The following is a 14,326-nucleotide window of genomic DNA, read 5'->3' as shown; positions in this document are numbered from 1 at the left end:
TGCTGGATCTTCCCGAGTTCTTGTATCGTCCAGGTAGAGTGGCTGATCAGGAATTTCCTTTGGTCAGGACGAGACACACTGACAGCCCGAGCCAAAGTGGCTTGGCAAGTCATCACTCTTCCTTGTTCACAGGGAGGGCTAGGGATCATAGACCCACCACAGCAGAGTAGAGCCCTTCTGGGGAAGTTCATCGTCCGAGGTCTTCTTCCAGGTGAGGAGCCCTGGAAGGAGTTCTTGCTACAGCGGCTTCGTGCTAGGGTGCCTCAGGCAGGAGGCCCCTGGCAACCTTCGACCAGATGGATCTTCACAGAGATGCGCAGAGTTGGTTTGAGCAAGAGACTGGAGGATCGCTTCGCTGTGCGGTTGCTTCGATCTTGGGAGCACCTACGGCGAGGCCTGGAGCAGCGTCAACCTACTTGCACGGAGGAGCGCATGCGACAGCCCCTTGTTTGGAACCCCATGGTTTGCACTCAGAGAGGTCACTTGGTTGGTAGTCTGCCTCATGTTTCCTGGGGTTCCATGGCAGCAGGTTCAGCATGCTCTTTAGGTGACTAGTTACAATTTTCAGGCCTGTCAGAGGAGCTACAGGGCTTTCAGCTACAGGGCATGAGAGGGGTGCAAAGCATGTGCCAAGACATCTCAGAGGCAGTACCAGCTAAGTGGCTCACGCCTCTCGAGTCAGCAACGCCCAGATGGATGGGAGCCTTCACACGACTGGAGGTTCTCATCTCTGTTCGGGCTTGCTCAGAAACTGTTCCTTCCCGCTTTTCGAGCTACAGGGTGAGGGACGCTTACAGCGAGTTGCAGTAGAGGCCCCGCAGGTGGCAGAGCTGTTTTCAGAGGATCCGAGTGGTGGGCATCTGTGGGAGGACTTGTGTCATCGATCCTGACCCCATCTGCTCTTGAGACTGGACATTGGAGACTGTGGGTTTGGGAGTGCTGTCCACTGGCACAAGTACAGTGGGATCCTGGAGAGTGGCTTTGGAGGGACCCGTCTCTTCTGCAGACCACCCAGGTGTCCCTTTCTTTCAGTACACTGTTCGACTGGGACGTCACATACTGACAGCCCAGAGAGAGGCTCGCCCTGATCTGCAACACCTCATTGGCAGGAGGAGGGTCTCACAGCTGAGTTCTTGGCAGCTTTTCGGGAGAGGTTGTGGGACTCCAGACTGCCGAGGCGAGTCACTTTGTTTCAGTGGGGGCTGGTCGCACACAGAGCTACAGTAGTTGGGAGTTGGCTTGTGCATAGTGGTCTCACATCCGCATGCACAGCTTGTGACCATCTTGTGGAGAGTCAGCCTCACTATCTTTGGGACTGTCCCTTGGCACAGCAGGTGTGGCTGCATGTTCTTCGGCTGATGCCCGCTCTTTCCATGGCTTGGCAGTACACTTAGGGAACTGCTTGGTCCACTCTCACGGGCCTGGCACTTCAGTTTGAGCTATCATCCACCAGCAGGATGATAGTGATGCAGGGGGGGCAACCTACACTCCAGCCTGCCCACAGAGCTTACTCCACAGGAGTGGTGTAGTGAGAGAGAGGTGTGTTGGGAGCTCATCAGTGGTGCCCGTTGCTTCCGCATCTTCAAGGCTCGCCCTGTACCATCAGCAATGACTGTCCGGGACCTTTTGCTTGAGCTGGTCCATACTCTTAGAGGACAGTTCGAGAGACTCCAGGGCAGTTCCGACCGCATGAGGGAGCACAGAGAGGCTTTCCTTCGACTTTGGCGTCCTGGGCCATTTTTCACCATGGTCCAGGGTGTGCTCAGATGGCACTACCATCCACCTGTGTGGCTCTTCCCTTCTCCCATCCCTTGATCTAGCCTCATTGTACATATGTTGTTTTTTCATTGGGAGAGTCTCCCCAGCGTGATTGTTGTAGTCCTCTCTTGTAGAGGAGGTTGTAGCCCCATGGGCAGTTTCATTAACTAATAGAAGGATCTTTTTCTCGGAAAAAAAAAAAGCTCAAGGCGCGGTTTATGCCACCACAGTACCTAGCATGGTTGAAAGACGATTGGCGCAGTCTCAAGCAAAATGGTATGCCAGTTATGTTTTTCTCTAATCGTGTTTTGCAGCTCGGCACCCAATTACGCAAATCGGATGATGAGCGCAAGGAGGCTTTCATTTTCGGGTTGGACGACTATATCAGGTTTGATGTCGAAGTCCTTGACCCAATCGATCTCATCAAGGCGGTAGCGATTGCTCTCGCACAGGAGATGAAGCACAACAAGGGAAAGCCTAAGGAAAACAAGACTTCCACAAGTACCTCCCAGACTTCTCAAAACCCTCAAAATGGTAAGAACGGTAAGAATGGTAAGAACGGTAACTCTTCTAACCAATCTTCCAATAGTCTCTCAAAAAAGAACTCTCCAAATGAACCCAAGGATAAAGCTAACACAATTGCTAAACCTAGGCTCACTCCAGATGAAAAGGCAGAACAAGGAATTTTAGAAGGATACATCACGTCGGAAGAACAAAGCATTTATTCTAAGGAAGGTCGTTGTTTTCATTGTCACATCAAGGGTCACATAAAAAGAACACAACCTAAGCTTGCATCTAATGAATCTAAAGAACCCACTGAACCCACTTCCTCTGTTAATGCAATAAATGAGAACACGAGTGTGACCCAAGTCTCTCAGGATCCTCCCATTGACGACTCTCTCATTAAGTGTTATGGTCATGTGAAGGGTCAGCGTATTGTCATATTGTTTAACCCAGGCAGTATGCATGATTTGATTAGTGACTCTCTTGTCGAAAGAGCCCGCTTGGAGGTTCGCAAGACATCTCTTTTCGAGGTGTCACGCTTCTCTCCCGGTATGGACTCTCTCATCACGCAAGAGTGCCTTTGATGTTTTGTTCACTGTTCAACAAGTGTCCTTCCGCAGAAAATTTGTAGTCTCTCCTCTTTCATGATGTGATATGCTTTTGGGCATTCGATGGTTTCGTGAGCATAACCCTCTCACTGATTGGACGGAAAATATGTTCACTTTCAATGCCAAAAGTGACTCTCCCATTGTCATTCGTGGAGAGCAAGTTGTTCATTCTTCATCTCCCATTTCTAATGTGCAAGCGAAGATTGAAAAGAATCCGGAGAAGAAGACTCTCAGTCTCTTCCTTTCCAAAGCATGACACACATGATTTGCATGATAATGATAAGCATGATGATTTGCATGATCAAGATGTGATTATTCACGAGCAATATGATTTGCAAGAAGAAATTGTGATTGTTCACAAGTACGATGGTTTAGTTGATACTTTTTCTAGTGTCTCTATGTTCATCTACATTGCATGCACAATCTTTTAGAAAGACTAGAATTTTTCCAATCACTTTACATGGAATGGGTATGTTCATGTTTTTGTGTTGGAAGTGGTTTCAGGAATTTTCATCCTCGGAGATTCTTGAAGAAGGTAGACGCATGACTATCGACGAAGTTGAAGCATTGAAGGAGCCACAGATGGCTTTGTTGCTTTCGGCACGGCCCAAAGAAGCAAGCGTTGCAGACCTTTACGAAGTTCAAGTATCGCACGACCCACACACATCAGAGTAGGCCGGCGAAGAGTCCTTTCTAGAATTCCGGACTTTGTTGGCGATCTCCCTCCACGCCATACAGTTCAGTATCAGTACCTCACTTTGAAAAGGAGGGGACGTCACGTGCACATCTAACCCTATATGTACGTGGACAAGCTACTTCATGGCAAGGATTTAGTTCAGTTCAGTCAGCTTAGATTAGGAAGTGATCTGGCACTTATGTGAGTCTATTCGCAGACCGTGCATGTCCAAACACTTCGAGTAAATGCATATCCTCTGGTTGCACATAGCATGATCATCAGATTTCCATCAAAACCCATCAAGAGCATTTTTACAGTGCATAGATCTATTTTCCCTATTTTTGACATTTTTCACTTATTATTTTTAAGTGACTTTTGTTGGGAACTGGGTAGGGCAAATTAGCCAAGCATGTATATAAGGAAATCTAGCGCTAGCACTTATGGGTAGAAGAGACAGCAGGAACCGCGTGTTCAACAGGCACCTTCTCAGCAAGACCCCCACAGGACACCTAGCGTTTTCTGCATCAGCAACCTAACGTTTTTCCATCAGGAACTCAGCCCCGGCGTTTTGCATTGCAGATCAACCCCGGCAACAGCAAGATAGCAGAACAGCCCTAGCGTTAGCAGTTCTCCATAGCAGGACAGTTTTCAGCCCTAGAGTTTTTGCATCAGCATAACCATCCAGCGTTTTGCAGACCTACCGCGATGGAACCCACATCTAGACCAGCGTTTTCAGTTTTTAGCATCAAGACTCCACAGAAGAAGTCCCGAACCTCGCAGATCTCATCTTCCCGCAACAGATCGTTGCCGCACGGTCGGATCTAGCGTAGTTTGCATTTCAGCCCGGAAAACGCAGATTTCAGCATCTGTGTTTTCAGCGCGTCGTCGTTCATCGTCGCCATTGACATCGTCACCAACATAGAGTCAGAATTCAGCAGATAAAGATTTGCAGATTTCAGCCCTTAGCATTTTCAGATTTCAGCCCGTCTCGTCGTCGTTCTCATCGTCGTCGACATCGTCGGCAAGTCCAAGCATTGTAGAGATTTGTGCAATCGCTCTCACCATAGAGAGTGGGGCCTTCGGAGGAGGGTTTGACAACATTCTAGTGTCATATTCTTCTCTCTCTATCTCTCAGTCTCAGCACCTTCATTCACAGTGTTTATCCACTTTGTTTGTGATCATTGGCACTCTCTCACTAAAGGAACGGAAAGCTCTCCCTTCCGCAAGTAAAAGGAACCTTGAGCACAGTTCGGAGCACTCATCTTGAGCAAAGTTCAACATTCACTTCCGCTGCACCTTACATAGTCTTCGGGATCATCCTTTACCAAGGGTAATGAAGGAGTTTAAGGAGTACAACGATATAATTTGACATTATCTCAAGTGGATAGTTGTCCAAAGGACTTGATTGATAACAGTAAACGACTTGGGGTTCAAGATGGCTTGCTATTGAGAGAATCTTCTTCACGATATGGATGATCAATATATTATTTCACGAGATATATGGGCTCAATTGTGCTCAGGCCAGATCTGCACTTCATTACACCAGCTGAATAGCAAATGCATAAAAGAGACATCAGAGCAATACTGCACGCATTCACTAGATTGCCAAATTAAGCGAGAGACATAAGAGCATTACATATGTTGCCTCCATGCCAATAATGAGAACAAAGGACATTGTCCATTTCCTCCTTAGAAAGGGCTTTGGACCGCTCTTGCAAATTAAAGGCTATAATGATCTTTGATGCCCGGGGTGTGAGGATTAGTGGTGCTAATTCTATAATTAAGACTTAAAACTTCATACTAAAGATCAAACTGAGACTTAAGAGACTGAATGTGTGTTTGATTGATTGAATGAATGCTTGAAAACCGAGTACAATAGGCTCCTTATATAGGAGACAAAGAGGCACAAATGAAAAGACACGTCTCATGGGGAAGAGACATGACTTTAGACGTAAAGGCACATCCTTTCGGCGAAGAGCTGCAACCATTGGACGAGGATTCGCAACCGTAGATCGAAGGGGTGTGACCAGTCGTCGAAGGAGTGTGGCTTTTGGCGAAGAGGCATGTCTCTTGAGCGAAGGGTCACGACCATCCAAGCGTAGGAATCCTCCTTGGCATGGCACTTTGCGTATCTGCAACTAACAGTAGATGTAATACTGTAACATAGTCACAATCGTGACACGGAGAACTTTTTGCTAACTGAAACACAAGTTGGCACACACTCCCAATCAGCAAGGCATCCACATTAAGGGCACCTCTGCACAATTTTCTTCACCAGCGTCACTGGGATACTTTTGAGAGGCACTAAAAGTCACACCTTAGGAACTTACCTACTCCAGACTCTAAAGAACATGAGGATCCACACATAGGCATCTCATGCACATAAGAATACAGAACATCGTTGCTTGAGGCAGAGTGAGGCCTCTTATATACATACAGGGCTTGCATGCAAGCACATACATACATACGTACACATGCACATGTTGCATACAGAAGTGCATAGTAGCACATGCTTGCAAGATACACACATACATTACACAGCATCCATACACACATACATCCATCCAGACACATACATATTTACACAAATGCATACATACATGCATGCACGCGCCACGCGCGCCCCCGCGCGCGCACACACACACACTTTTTTTTGTAAATCTTGATTTAATTGACAAGTGGGAGAACTAGAAACAATCCAAGAAAATCCTATAAGCTTCAACTGATGTCGCCCACATCATAAGCAATTGTAGTGCTTGTCCAAGTGAGAATTTGAAGGGAAAGGGTCGATCTCCAAGGCATGGAACATCCGAGAGTTACGTTGGTGCCATATGGTCCACATAACACCCAACTAAAGAAGACCTCAAACCGAGACTGTGATGGGTGGAGAACTCCAAAAACCCGAAACCGTCTGTGAAAGATTCCGGAGGAGAAACGAAGGCATAGAGCAAAGGACACTTGCCTAATGCAAGTGTCACAAAACGGGCACCACGTGCCAAAAGAAAAGAACAGACTGAACAGACTTTTAGCACTTCAACAACAACTGAAACTGAAAGAAAGAGAGCACACGCGACACAGAGTGGCGGAATTCCACCCGAGAGAGTATTGGCCCCAAACCTTGGCCCCCCTTTCCGTATTTCTTTATATTACTTGAACTCTATACAATGCCGGTACTCGCGCTCTGCACCTTCGCCCAGAAGAGTGCTAGAGACTAAGCCCTCTGCACTTATTTGAAGGCCCTTGGCCTTGAAAAGCAGTTTATATGAAAAGCTTGAAACTCAAAAGCAACTGGCTCAAAAGTTGGCGCTAAAAACTACCCAACGTAAATCACGGAAATCCGTACACGCTGCCACGTCAGCAGGCCAACGTAAAATCGAGGAATTCCGTACTGACTGCCACGTGGCACTGTCAACGCAAATCGCAGGTGTCCGTAGAGTTGCCATGCCATCATCTTTTACGCACCTCTATCTGTGTGTGTAAGCGGATCTTGCTTTGTTTTGATCTCTTTAAGTTCCTGGGCCCCATCAGACGGGGTCCCATAAGTTGGTGGGAACTCTTCTTTAAAAATAGACCCACTCGACGAGGATCTGTAAGTTGGCTCTGTTCTACAGTGGCTTGACAGATCAGCTTGTGACATCCCCCCTTCTTGAAAGAAAGTAATCGTCCGCGATTACAGCGTATCTGCAAAACAACTCAAGTTAGCTAAGAAAAAATTTCCGAGGGACAATCAATTTGCTCTTTTTTCTGTTAAGGAGTTGGCTTCTCCTTTCGTCTAGATCGGAACTCTTGATATTCCGGCGTAGTAAAATGAGCCATCACACCCAGACCGCACTGGTCTTCCACGGGTGTCTTGATGCACTAAATTTACATACCCAGGCAATCTCATCCAATTAGGAATATTCAGTGGTTGACACATCACAATGCAACACAAATGCTCACATATGCATGTTACAAGACACAACGAACAGTGCCGCTAAGCACTCCCCCGAGACGAACGGTCTGCGGTATGAAGCTACTCAATGACTACCTTGTCACTCCCCTCGCAAATAACCTAAAAAGGTCCGGGCTATGAACTCAGAGGAGTGTACAACCAAACGCTCCCCAGACCGCAGTCTGAGTCGCTTGGAGGTTCAAGCATACAACAAAACGCTCCCCACACATCGGTCTACGTTGTTCCGAGGTTTTCTAGCATACAATGGAACGCTCCCCAGACATCGGCTTGCGTCGTTCCGAGGTTTTCAAACATACAACAAAACGCTCCCCAGACATCGGTCTACATCGTTCCGAGGTTCAAACAATACCAAAATATATTTCTCACTACTCCACCCGGGAGTACAATCACCAATTATGAAACCAGTATTAAAACTAGAGTCAAACAGTTCAAATCGGCACCAAGACAAGTTTAAAACAGATAGCATCCATTTCAAACAAATTTCAAACAATACTTTCTCAAACACTGTTCAAAAGTATCTAGCTATTAAACAACTAGAGAGTTCGTTCAGGGTTTGGTTCGGACAACCGAAATTTGAGGATAACTGGCTTGCCCTTCTATATCACGGTAATGGTTCTTTCGGTTTTGAACCTGGAAAGTCGCATCATTCTTGTCGTGCCAGGGCATGCCCAAGAGAACGTCGCAGTTGCCCAACTTCATGTGGAAATCGGCTTTTCCATGATCTTGGTGGACAGTCACTGGAAGAGCACCAATGAGCAGTATCACTTTCTGAGTTTGCCCCGCGGCTAGTTCAGCTTCAATTTCTCCACCCTCTGCATCATAATCAAATTGCATCTTCTGCATCATAATCGAAGTGTATTTGCTTCAAGAATTTTGAATGGATGAAGTTCTCCATAGCTCCAGGGTCAAAGAAGATCAAGGCTTTCAAGCCGTTGAATTTTCCATAAGCTCTGCACAATTCATTTGAACTCTCGAGGTGTATACCATAAATATTGGGTAGTAGTCCAATAGCAGGCTTAGAACTGTTAGCCAGAGGTGGCCCTGGGAATTTGTCTTACGTGGGAGCAGAAGGTTGCTCTGAGGACGTTGAGGCTCGCTCGGGACATGTACTCAATGTATGCCCTATTTGGAAACATTCGAAGCATCGGCCTTCTTGTAACAAGGTGTCTCGTTGACGGTGTGTCAGACGAGGCTATTGAGGCTGGTTTTCACGGGATCCCTGAGAACTTCTTCGTTGTTGCCAGGAGTTCTGGCTAGTGACCGGAGTTGCTTTGTGGTAAACTCCAACTTTCCTTTCATCATTTTGTAGCCGACCGCGGCATGGCCCATAAGTTCTTGCATGGTTGCAACTTGCTTGGACAAACAATATTCCTGCAATGGTGATGGTAGTCCAATGGTGTAGCACTCGCATTGGTCCTCCAAGGGAATGAACTTAGAGATGGACACCGGAAGGTAGACGTCGAGAAACCTTTGGTTATAGTCCTCCATCGTCTCTGTGGCAAGCATTTTCAAGTTGCCCCATTCTGACCTAGTTTGGACTTCGAAGAGAGAAGTCATATAACTGCGTGCAAAGACTGTCTTGAAAGCTTGCCAAGTCCTTCAATTGTGTCGCGATTGAACTCCACCACTGCATAGCATTATCTTTAAGAAATTCCGCTCCTTGAGAAATCTTGGACTCCTCAATATAGTTTCCCAAAGCATAGATATTGTCGAATTGCTGCAGTAACTACATTGCTTTCTTTTGATCTTTCATCCCGGAAAAAGTGAAAAATTTGACTGTCGTGCCGCCATCCTTGAAATCTTTGGGTTGGTTAGGTACGTATCCCGGGTACAGATAATAAGGGTATCCATATGGGCTCCAACCATTGTAGCCTGGTGGTGGTGGTGGTAGGGGAGGTGGGGGTAACGGCGGTGGCAAAGGCGGTTGCATTGGATCAGGGATAAGATTCCAATAGACTTTGAAAGCGCCGGTTTGCTCTGTCTACTCTTATCTAGGTCCGGTAGCTTTCAGAAAAGCACACGCCTGATGCTCTCATACCACTGTCACAAGACACGTGCCAATAAAAAAGAACATACTGAATAGACTTTTAGCACTTCAACAACAACTAAAACTAAAAGAGAGAGAGCATACGCGACACAGAGTGGCGGAATTGCAACCCAGAGAGTATTGGCCCCAAACGTTGGCGCCCCTTTCGGTATTTCTTTATAGTACGTGAACTCAGTACAATGTTGGTACTCGCACTCTGCACCTTCACCCAGAAGAGTGTCAGAGACTGAGCCCTCTGCACTTATTTAAAGGCCCTTGTATTTAAAGGCCCTTGGCCTTGAAAAGCAGTTTACATGAAAAGCTTGAAACTCAAAAGCAACTGGCTCAAAAGCTCGCGCTGAAAACTGCCCAGCGTAAATCACGTAAATCACGAAAATCCGTACAAGTGCCACGTCAGCAAGCCAATGTAAAGTCGGGGAATTCCGTATAGACTGCCACGTGGCACTGTCAGCACAAATCGCGGGCGTCTGTACAGTTGCCACATCATCATCTTTTACACACCTCTATCCGTGTGTGTAAGCGAATCCTGCATTGTTTTAATCTCTTTACGTTCTTGGGCCCCATCAAACAGGGTCCCATAAGTTGGTGGGAACTCTTCTTTAAAAATAGACCCACTCGGCGAGGATCTGTAAGTTGGCTCCGTTCTTCAGTGGCTTGACACGTCAGCAATTTGTGATGCTTAACACTCTCGTCAGCTCCATGACATCGGACACGACGAGAGGAGGCAATGCATCGCGCATGCAACAAAGGACCAACCGGTAGCGCTCGCACCATGCATTGCCATAAAAACATGCGCTCTTTGAGAGGTAGGTGACTCTTCTGAATGCGAAACCGCGTTCTTTGCCACCACAACTAAGACTTTTAGAGTGACCACAACTAATTTCCATGAGGCGCAATCCATGCATCAGATTGCAGCAAAGCATAAACTGCCCCAACCGATATGCTATCCAACCTGGTATGGGCAAGATGCCAATCGGAAAGCGTGGAATCCCCAAGGAATGGAGGCATTGGAGAAACATCGGCAAGTAATTGATGAATGTGCTACCACAAGTCCCGATAATGAGGTTCTAGCTCATAACGAAGAGTGCCAACACAAAAGGAAAGGATGTGTCCCGAGTCATCCACCACTTGATCAACCTAGCAAACCCCTTTTCGCGCAAGAAAGTATGCTTGTCGAGGAGAGCGTTGAACCAGAGTAAGAGAGAATGCTTCACTCCAGTGGATGCTCTCCAACCCAAAAGCAAGTGCTCAAAAAGCTGCCCAAGGTAAATTACGGAAATCTATACAGTGTCAGGTCAACACGTCAACGCAAAACGCGGAAACCCGTACACTGCCACGTCAACACCTCTCAGCGTGAAATCCAGGCGTCCGTACAGTTGCCATGTCATCATGTCAACGTAAAATGCGGGATTCCGTATAGTTGTGCCATGTCATGAGCCGTTACGCAATTCTATGTGTTGGTGAAACTTCTTCTGTTGCTTCTGCTGCTTCTAGGGTTTAGGCCCCTCGGCCGGGATCTGCAAGTTGGCTCCGTTCTTCTGTGGCTTGACACGTCAGCAATTTGTGACAACTAGCGTCCATGCCAGGACACATATGAGGTAACCACCTTCCAATCGACAACAAGAGATGAAGCGAAGGGACATCTCGGAATATGGCCATCAAGCTGCCCAAAGATGAGATCCCAATACGAGGGGTGCCAATGACCAAAAGAAGGCCTAACAATACTATCGCATAAATGTGAAACCATGATGATCCAATGGTTGTTGCTAATCCACCAAAGCAGGCAAGAGCATAGCTTTCCGCGCCAAAACATGCTTACGTAAATCTAAAATGTTAATCCGTCCCAATCACTTAGGTGTGAATAACTTATCCATGGATAAAAACCGCAACCCCTTCTTGTGGGAGGATGTGCGCCAGAAATGCTCCAGCATACTAGACATAAGAGACCCAAGGCACCGCTGAGGCCAGGATAAAAGCGGTAAATAGAACAGGACACAAGCCATCATAATACATTAGACAATTCTGAGATGCACACGCAATGAAAACCTTGAATGCTGCAACTTACTCAAAATACACCTTCAAAAACATGCTTAGAAGGTGCTTCAAGAGGTGGCAAAAGAGCAACCATATCAAATTTATGCAAATGCAGCAAACTGGCAAAATTCAGATGCCCAAAACGTGCATGCCAAAGTTTGGCATCTAAAACAGCCTTTGAATCCAAGTTGATAATTTCTAATAGTTGAGCTTTAAGTGCAATCTTTGGAGTACCTAGTCGAGTTTTTGCGCCGCGAATACATTCCATCCGATCAGATATCCCAAGTGACGTACTATGGCCTCAAGAAGAACAATCTCCCCTGGCCATAGAAGCTTGTGCCAATCAAATTCATTCAGAGGTAGCAACTTCAATTTACGAAAATTGACATGCAATCCAGCTGCCAAACCAAATAGATGTAGAGCATACATAATCTCTAGTACATCCTCCTTATCGTTCCTGGGCATAAAAAGAGAGTCATCAGTAGAGGTCTGTCCTATAAATTGTTTCCTTGAAGGTAGAGCCGGGGCCATGCAAACGGCCAGAGGAAGCGATGGCCTCAAGATGCAACGGCAAGGGGTGCCAAGGAATTGCATAAAGCAAAGCACTAAGAGGACATCCTTGTCTGATTGAATGCCCTAGAGCCCAAGCCCTTGTGAGAGAACCACCTAGCAAACCTGCAGACGTGCTCTGAGCATATAGGAGAAAAACAACCTGTGAGATTTTCAGCCCAAAACCTAGTCTCTGCATTGTTTCCACATTATAATCCCAAAACACAGTATCAAAAGCCTTTTCAATGTCAACTTGCATGATCAATACATCTTGTTGAGTGTATTTTGCATATTCCATACCAATGATCACATCCTGTCAGTAATGTGCCAACAAGGTATGAAACCATACTGGGATTGATGAAGTCCTTAATGCAGGTAATATCATTTTGGCCATCAAATTGTAAACCACCAGCATAAGAGTGATGGGCTGCCAGTGAGAAAACTAGTCACAAAAACCATGCTTTGGCAATAGCTTGAGCACCCCTTCCTTCCAAGAAATGGGGACATCCTGCTTCTCCCAAGTCATATTCATCATTAGCAGTAATGTTTGCTTAAAAAGGCCCCAAAAGGAGAGGAAGAATTCAATAATAAGCCCATCCCAACCACGAGATTTCCATCTACCAAAGTCCCTCTGCCTTGGTGAACTCAACTTCCAAATTTTGTGCTTGCTGAACGGAAATGATGGGAGCGACATGCGATAGAAAAAGATTGCCTGCATGTTTGGCTTCTTGGGTAAGAGCAGGCGGGGATTCGAAGGTCTTCCCAAAGTGAGGAACTAAAGCCTCTGCCAACTACTGTGAGGAAGACGTCCATTCTCGGGAGGGAAGTTTAACTCTTTTCATGTCCTGAGATTGACGAGAATGATGCAAATGCTTGAAGAACTGTTTGGAGGAACAACCTTTATCAACAAAAGCGAGTTGCCTTGCACGAATCTACCAATTAGCCAATTTCCTCTCATCATTATACCGTATAGTAATGTAAGCTGAAATCAATGCATTAAATTCAACCTCCGAAAGTGAGAAGGAATTAGCCCTATGCATCAATCGTTGACAAGTATCCCTTCCCTACTGAACATTGCTTCACAGCCGAGACATATAGTGCTTGCCATAATCACACAACATCCATATCTATATGCATTTGGGAGATCAAAGGGGGGATTATATCCATAATCATGTTATGGAAAACTTCATCTGTCAAATATGCATTGGTTGACATGCAAAAGCCGTTTCCTAGGCAAAGAGACAACATCTAAAGACGGGCCAAAATGTAAGGTCAAACGTATGGGAGCATGATCTGAAAGGCATAAAGTATAGTGAATCCTCATATCACACACAAAGGCATCATATTGATGCCTATGAAAGAGATTGCAGCTATCAAGGCGAGCTCAATAGTAGGTTGTAACTCATGCCAAACAAGCATAGGAAAGCTTCCTTTGAGATGCAATCTTCAGCGGGGTCACATAATTACGGGAAGAGGCTGGAGTTCAAACCTTGACATTCTTTTTGGGAATGATCCAAGCATCCCTCTCAGTGTCCTGGTCTTTGCCCTTTCCTGTTTCCTTTTCTTTTTCTTTTGAAACTATGAAATGAGGTGTTGTAGACATCAATACCTGTTTCCCTTTCCCCTTATCCACGCAGGAGAGCGTCTGAAGTCGAAGCACCATTATGTCTAAGTTCCAAGAGTGACTTTGGGGGAGGGGAAGGTTGTGGAGACGGTAATGTTGAAGGAGGAAAGTGTAGGTGCAGATCCAGACATTCCGGTTGCATGTGATCAAATTTACCACAAAGAAAACATGAGTTAGAAACTTTTCCCCATATATCAATCGCATCAACCTGGGAGGAAAAACCACCTTTCCCAACTGGTTAGCCAACAACGGAAGAAAGTGACACCACGTACGGGGAAATCCACCACCTCCACCCATATAAAAGTCTGATAATCCTTAGGGCAATACATGTGACATTTGCGTGTTAAAAAACAACAGTAACATTTCAAGCAGGGCGTCTCTAGCCTCATTGTCTACCAACAAAACCTCATAAAATCCTCGAGCCCCAAAATAAACTCCTAAACCACTTGACACTTAAGCATGAAATCCGCCCATTGTCCCACATCCTGTGCCGTAGGCATTTTGTCAAGAAAGAAAAGTATAACTGCATTTAACGCATATTGGGTGACAGGATCCATCAGTTGTTGAACTGGAA

At 46.0% G+C, this 14,326-nt stretch overlaps 1 protein-coding gene across 3 annotated transcripts in view; it reads right to left on the bottom strand.

Annotated features, from left to right (window-relative positions):
* LOC147440809 (F-box family protein) overlaps positions 1-14,326 on the bottom strand; it is a 99,685-nt gene that overhangs the window by 68,334 nt on the left and 17,025 nt on the right. The gene's annotated exons all lie outside the window — the stretch shown is intronic.

This window comes from Adiantum capillus-veneris, chromosome 15 (genome assembly GCF_014529385.1).
Source record: "Adiantum capillus-veneris isolate H3 chromosome 15, ASM1452938v2, whole genome shotgun sequence".
Taxonomy (NCBI): Eukaryota; Viridiplantae; Streptophyta; class Polypodiopsida; order Polypodiales; family Pteridaceae; genus Adiantum; species Adiantum capillus-veneris.
Note: the sequence above shows the minus strand (reverse complement) of the source record. Positions and strands in the feature narration are given on the sequence as shown.